This window comes from Mytilus edulis, chromosome 3 (assembly GCF_963676685.1).
Source record: "Mytilus edulis chromosome 3, xbMytEdul2.2, whole genome shotgun sequence".
Classification (NCBI taxonomy): domain Eukaryota; kingdom Metazoa; phylum Mollusca; class Bivalvia; order Mytilida; family Mytilidae; genus Mytilus; species Mytilus edulis.
Genome location: NC_092346.1, coordinates 13,223,044 through 13,230,451, shown reverse-complemented (window position 1 = coordinate 13,230,451; position 7,408 = coordinate 13,223,044). Strand labels below are relative to the sequence as shown.

The 7,408-nt window shown below is 31.7% G+C and overlaps 1 long non-coding RNA gene across 1 annotated transcript; it reads right to left on the bottom strand.

Annotated features, from left to right (window-relative positions):
• Positions 1-1,241: 1,241 nt before the first annotated feature.
• Positions 1,242-5,589, bottom strand: LOC139514788 (uncharacterized). Its single transcript, XR_011662701.1, has 4 exons — positions 5,316-5,589; positions 4,504-4,603; positions 3,281-3,476; positions 1,242-1,513 (listed from the first exon to the last, which is right to left on the bottom strand). It is a non-coding gene; the product is annotated as an uncharacterized lncRNA (long non-coding RNA).
• Positions 5,590-7,408: the final 1,819 nt, after the last annotated feature.

Sequence of the window (7,408 nt, the reverse complement as noted above, 5' to 3'; positions counted from 1 at the left end):
TAATAAGCACGGGAATCCCTTACCATACATTTTCTCGTCTATGGTGTGAATACATCATTTGCATCTATTACAGTTATTTTAACTGTAGCTATTTACGTTAAATTCATTAAGGTTTATGACCCCTTTAGTAGCCTTTTTTGTACGAACTTTTCAAACTACAATTGTATCAATACTATGGTTATAATTAATAAGAGAGATACCAAGGATAAACTTGATGCAAAGCATTATTATTTACTATTTCATTGCATTTAATAGAAAAAAGAGTACTTTGTGGCAAATAAACCAAGATTTCTATAAAAAAATCCACAACCTTTAATACAGAGATTTTTGTTATAAAATTTGAAACGTAGATAACTCACATGTTTTCTATGATGTGCTAGTGTTAATTGTTTACAAAAAGTTCTACCCAACCTGTAAATTCCAAAATGCCTTGTGCTGAGTAACCAAAGTCGAGCGTATCCTAAAAGGTGTACTTGATTAAGTCCATATTTTTATTTGTTTTAACCAATAGCTACATTAATAAACTTGTTTTAAAGAAACCAATGCTAGCACTGCATGCAATAATCATATATCTATCATTTATCAAATTCCCGAATATGAGAGAACAAGTATAAATGCTGTGGATTTTCTATAAAAGTTCCATATGTTTATCATTGAATCAACACCAGGGTACATAATCCTCTAGAAATTCATATTATTTTGATTTTGAATATCACACCCGTATCAACCTAAGTCACCAATATAATCTCAATAGTTATATTTTTTGAAGTTGGTACGATGTGTGATATTAAACACTCAATCAGATGTTCTCAAGTGACTCAAAGTCATATAGATTAGTGTGATAAAGCCTTTGAAATCGTGACTATAACATGTATAATTTGGATATCATCGTGAATGGCTAATAAGCATGAAAATCATTAATACATATCACAAATAACTAAATTTAAAAAAAACCAGAATAAACAGATCACATACCTACTGGAACATTAAGATCTACAGTGAAAACGATTGTGTTGAGTCGAAAACGATAACAATATCAATTATTAGTGTCTACAAGTTCTCAACAACAATTAATTGATTAAAACGTCTTTAAAATACACAAACAATCAAACGTGCTTTCTGTGCGAGAGCAAAGCTTTATTATAAAATCTTTTAACGTTTTCAAAAGTTTCCATATTTTAGAATGTAAAAATGTGTATTGTATGTTCTTGTAAAACAAAATAGAAGCTACGCATACCGTGTCTTTATGTTGCACTTGTGTAAAACCAGCAATGCAGTTTTCCATAGGAACTGCCTAAATTGCATATGCAGTCACTCTTCATTCAGGAAGTTTTGAGGAGAATGTTATATTTCCCAGGAAAGGAGACATGCACTACTTTTTTTTGCACTAATAAAAACATATAGCTGTGCGGCATATTTTCAAGTTTTACTGCCCTCCATTTATAAACATTGCAGGTTCGCACTGAATTTTTCCATTAAATTTGACTCAACACCCAAATGTCTTCCAGTCCTCCTGAAAAATGAGTTAAATAAATAGACATTTTTATTTATATCCATTAAATTCTCCAATCAAGTCTTAATTAAAAAAAATTACTTTGCATCCATGGCAACAACTATGTAAACAGTAGCAGTATTTTATGCACATTCAATTTCTCCCCAAAAGAGGCGTGACTTGCAAATCACACGTGATTTACAAAGTGCAACCTATACTGTACTTTCAAACCCCTTTTAGTATCAAAATATTCTTATATTCTTGTTGTTATTTATGTAAGTAATAGAAAATAATAAGTTACAATGGTAGTTTTTTCATTATTGTATTTTTATAGTACTTCTAGTAACTATACCCTGTTTGCGGCAAGATGTGTTTTTTTCCTGTTCACTATTTTTTTTTTTTTTTATTCAAATTATTATTTTTTTTGTCTACTTAATAAACTCATTATATATTTGTGTTTTTCTTGTGCCTTTGTGTAATAGCTATTTGAATCATGGTTAGTTTTACTACAATCTGTTTATTTTGTTGAATTTTTGTCTTCTTTATGTACTATACCATAAAATGCATAAAAAGTTGTCATACAAGCTTCAAAAAATTATCCCTATAACAAAAACATACACCTTATCTTTACTTTCTGTTTATGTTATAGCACACAAGCCTGTCCGCACTGATAAAAAAATTAAATGAAGAGAGGTCAAATTATATGAACTTGTCAAATTACAAAATAATGAGATTAGCCATCATGATGATTTTTATATGATTTATATAAAAAATCTTACATCTGGGGTCACCTTCAGTTCCATCAGATATAAACAAAAAACTTAGTCATTCATGATTGTTTAGTTGTAAGGTCCTATATTTGATGTTTAAATATTAAAATACTGGAATAAAGTGCATTTCAAACAATTCTTACAATAACAATGGGTCTAATCCCATGGCGTCTAAGGAAATACACATTTCAGAAAGGAAACAAGCCATATAATAAGGGGAAAAAATACAGAAATAAGACTTTACCTGCTGAAAAAGGCAAATTTGTGAGACTACCAAAAGACTTGTATGACTTAGTGACTAAATCTGTTCATAAAAAGAATGTTCAACTAATTTCTGCCTCTACAAAGTCAGCTCGCTTTCTAAGGCCGAAGCCTCCGACAAAAACAGAAGTTGAAAAATGTGCTGAAAATGAAACAAAAACAGGGTAAGAATACTTTTTTTGTTATTAAGCTTTCAAAAATAATTAAACTTGCTTAAAAAAGCCATTTATAAACAACTATGAGGAAAAAGGCATGTGTCTTATATGCCAATTCTTTAAATGTGACATCTGAAGAAAATGCAAGCTAGGATTATACTTATTTTAAAATTTCTAGTCCTATATATATTTTCAAGAGCTAAATAGTACATGGTTTTTATATATAATATATATAAAAACACAGGCAAAGAAAAAAATATGCACTTTTGAGAGTACATTTGATCAAAAAGCTTATTTAAAGAAAACACTATTGTAAGGGAGGTAATTCAAAATAAAATTATTTTCACATTTTCCAAACTTAGTTTAACAAATAAAAAAACTAATTCACTTCAATTTTGGCAACATTTTTCAACTTCAGGTCAGAGAAAAATAGTTTTCGACTCCTTCGGATCAATGAACTTGAACAGATGTGGAATGAGGTTTTCATAGAACACAGACAAATATCCCCTATGTGTACAGGGTTCATATCATGGGATTTAAGTGCAGAGCAGCAAAGAGGGGCTGCCTGGAGGGAAAAGGCAAGCTGCAATGAGTGTTCTTACCATTCAAAAATGTTCAACCTTTACAATGAGGTGATCGCTAAGAAACGTGGTCGTCGAACAGCAGCTATTAATCTATCCATACAAGTCGCACTTAATCACATAGCTATCAGCACAACTGGTCTACAGAAATTATTTCTTGGTTCTAATATACCAGCTCCTTCCACTTCAAGTATGCAACACAGTGCTAATGTTGTTTCTGAAATTATAGAAGAGTACAATCAAAAGGATTTGGTTCAGAAAAGAAAATTAATTAAGGAAATAAACATATTAAGAGGTGATAATCCTAATATTATTAATATTCAGGCCGACGGAATGTATAATAACCCTATTTATTCCGGAATGGGTAAAACACCATTTCAACCAGCTACCCAATGTACATATAACATGTTAGAAAATAATACTTATAAGCACAGTATTGTAAGCACAAGACAAGTGTCTAAGCTTTGCTCAAATAAGAGTGAACATAAAACAAAAACAAAAGTTAAATCTCACAAAGGTCACTGTTCTGCAAACATTGAAATGCATGACAGCATAGGCAGTGAGGAGCGATGGGCTAAAGACTGCTTGTTAGACCTGAAAAATGATGGTCTGGAAGTTCACGAAATTACCACTGACCCTGACAGCAGTGCATTTAGAGCTGCAGAGTCTCTTTTTAAAGCTGGTACAACCAATACTCAGCCAATTCATTTTCTAGATACAAGACATGTGTCCGCAAATCATAGAAATTTTATTAAAAAAATGTCAGGTCTGAAGGAAATAATGCCGGCACGATTAGTTTCAGAGAAAGATAAAATGCTAAAAAGGTTTGCATTAGATATGGCAGCACGTTGTCAGGCAGAGTACAATGCTGCCTTTGATAAATTCAATATGGACTCTGTACGGGTAAAAGTTCACCTATCATATGCATGTCATGCTATAGTTTCTTGCTATCAGGGTGATCATAACGGGTGTACAAAATATTCCCTTGTTTGTTCAAATAGGAACAGTTTGAAGACATGGACTGAAAAATCAGCTTATCTGAAAAATAACTTTAAATTAAATAAATCAGAGAACACAGCAGCATTGTTACGTGAATGCGTAAAATATCGCCTTGGACCTACCATGCTAAACCGTACATGCAAAAACACTAACACACAAAAAGCTGAAGCAACTAACCGTGCAATACGTGCAACTGTACCTAGCAATGTAACATTTACCAGAAACTATAAAGGAAGGGTACATACAGCTATACACAATGTAAATAATGGCCCTGGAGAATCCATCGTTAAACTCTGTAAAGCGGCTGGGGTTCCCATCGAACCAGGAAGTCGTGCTGCCCGAGGTCTGAAAAATATTCAACAACACAATGAAAAACATAAATTATATAAGCAGTCAAAGCAGTACACAGATCAGAGATGCTCAAAAAAGCATGAACTATATAAAATATATGATGAGTATCAAGAGGAAAAAGACTATGAGAAAAACAAACTTTTACCGACAAAACGGCTGGCCGCAAAACAGCCTCAAGAGTATTCGTTTGCCAAAAAACTCCGATCAAGACATGTTAAAAATAAATAAATTACCTGCATCAGATAAGACAACACGGTAAATGATTATTTGTACACTGTTTTGTCCGTCTACAGAAAATTCTCTTTATGTTTATACTGTGTGACTCTAAAATCAGGTGCTCCGGTTTAATACATTTGGGGTTATGGCAAAGGTGTGAAATATCTAAAGGATCGCCGTTTGGAGAGAAACGGGGAAGATTTTCTTTTAATATTCTTTTATCTAGCATATAAGATAATCTGTGAGCTCTTTCAAGAGTTCTAGTGCCATCAGGCCAATTCATAACTTTTTTCCCATAGACCCCATGATCCAAAGCTCCAACCCACACTGTACAGTCATAATTTCCATAATTTTTTTTTCACTTTTCTTAGACAAAGCTAAAGCCAATGCATTCCAAAATGATTCCATGTTGTTTCTGTAAAATGAAAACCCAAAAGGGGTCCGAAATTGGGATCCCAGGGAGGCTGAGGGGTGAATTCCCATTATTTACCTTATAGGTTGCACTTGTGTAAAACCAGCAATGCAGTTTTCCATAGGAACTGCCTAAATTGCATATGCAGTCACTCTTCATTCAGGAAGTTTTGAGGAGAATGTTATATTTCCCAGGAAAGGAGACATGCACTACTTTTTTTTGCACTAATAAAAACATATAGCTGTGCGGCATATTTTCAAGTTTTACTGCCCTCCATTTATAAACATTGCAGGTTCGCACTGAATTTTTCCATTAAATTTGACTCAACACCCAAATGTCTTCCAGTCCTCCTGAAAAATGAGTTAAATAAATAGACATTTTTATTTATATCCATTTAATTCTCCAATCAAGTCTTAATTAAAAAAAAATTACTTTGCATCCATATCCATGTGATTGATTTACACTACACTTACAAAAAATGTCCATGGTTAAGAAAATTGATAAAAAGTCACAAACACCAAACCAAGATTCTGATATTGTATGTCGAACTAGACTAAATGGTGGGTATTGATATACGACTATATTCTAAAAAGACTAACACATCAACAACTAACGAAACCAAAAATATAGGTTGTATACATTAGGTTCTCTTGAAAATATTAGAAGAATAACATCCGATTTTGCAACCAACAAAAAAGGTTCACTTTATTTTTTGGGAAAATGGGAAAATTCAATGTTATATACCTAGAGATGGATTCACATCATTGTAATACATTGATGAGAGTGAGAATTAGAGTCATTAACTTTTAATTTATTATTCCTTAAAGAAAATCTAGTGTTTTAATATATGTTATAAACAAAAAATATTTACAATTTTTAAAAATGCAACACAAGAAAAGCTTAACATAATAACAACAAGAATATGCGGTATGATTGCCAATGACTCGACTCTCAACTAGATACTTAATGACAAACCATGTGTCACCGTACTAACAGTCTGGTTTATTTACAAAACAATAATGGAAAAACAAATATAATATACAACAGCATACAAAAACCACTGCATTACAGACCCCTGGTTTGATACAGACACATACTTAATGTGGCAGGGGTTAAACAAGTTTGCTGCTGACTGGAATAGTGGTGTAGCAGTACAGCATAAGAGCAAACAATAAAGATCAATTGAAATGTGTTTAACTCATCAGATCGATAATATATATATCACAAATACTTAAATTAAAAAAATAATAATAAACAGATCACATACCTACAGGAACATTTATATCTAAAGTTAAAACGATTGTGTTAAGACGAAAACAATAACAATATCAACTTTTAATGTCTTCTTGTTCTGAAAAACAATTAATTGATAAAAAAAACAAGATCGTTTTTGACATTAAGTCATACTTTTCGTAAATTAGATTTTGAAAATTGAATGTGTATAACTTTAACTCATCAGATCGATTCAAATCAAATAAAACACCATACAAAATTTAAACAGACTAAGTATAGACCTGAAAGTACTCACAGTTACTTAATGCTAGTTAAAGCCAATGGCTACTTATAAACAAATCATGAGTCTATAAATAAAGTAATACACATCAAACAACCAATTGATTTAGTGAACATACGTCATTAACAGTCAGAAAAATATATAACGTATAGCTTTAAAAGCTTATGTTGAAAATTTAAGAAAATCCATTGAATTCATAGTTTTTTAATAACAATAAAAACCAAGGAGTAAACAAAGACACAAAAAAAATCAAAGGACATTTACATCAACGGTTATAAATAATAAATCAGAAACAACACGAACTCCACTAAAAACCGGGAGTGAAATCAGGTGCTCCGGAAGGGTAAGCATTTCCTGTACCGTATACGGCACCCGTCGTTCAGTTCAGTAATGATACATTAATGAAAAACTTTGGGAGAATTGTTTTCGCCAAATTTCTAATGGCTTACATCTCAAAATACTATAACAAGTACCGTTAATTTATTTTCTCAGCTTTTTTTATTTTCTTAATAATATGCTTTATAACATTTTTTTTAAAAAACTTGTCATTTTCAAACTGAACAGCGGCTAACATCCTCAACTGAAAATCAGCATACTATTCAAAATCGTAACGAATAAAATTTAGTAATGTATTCGATTTCTGAGGAATGTCTTTAAC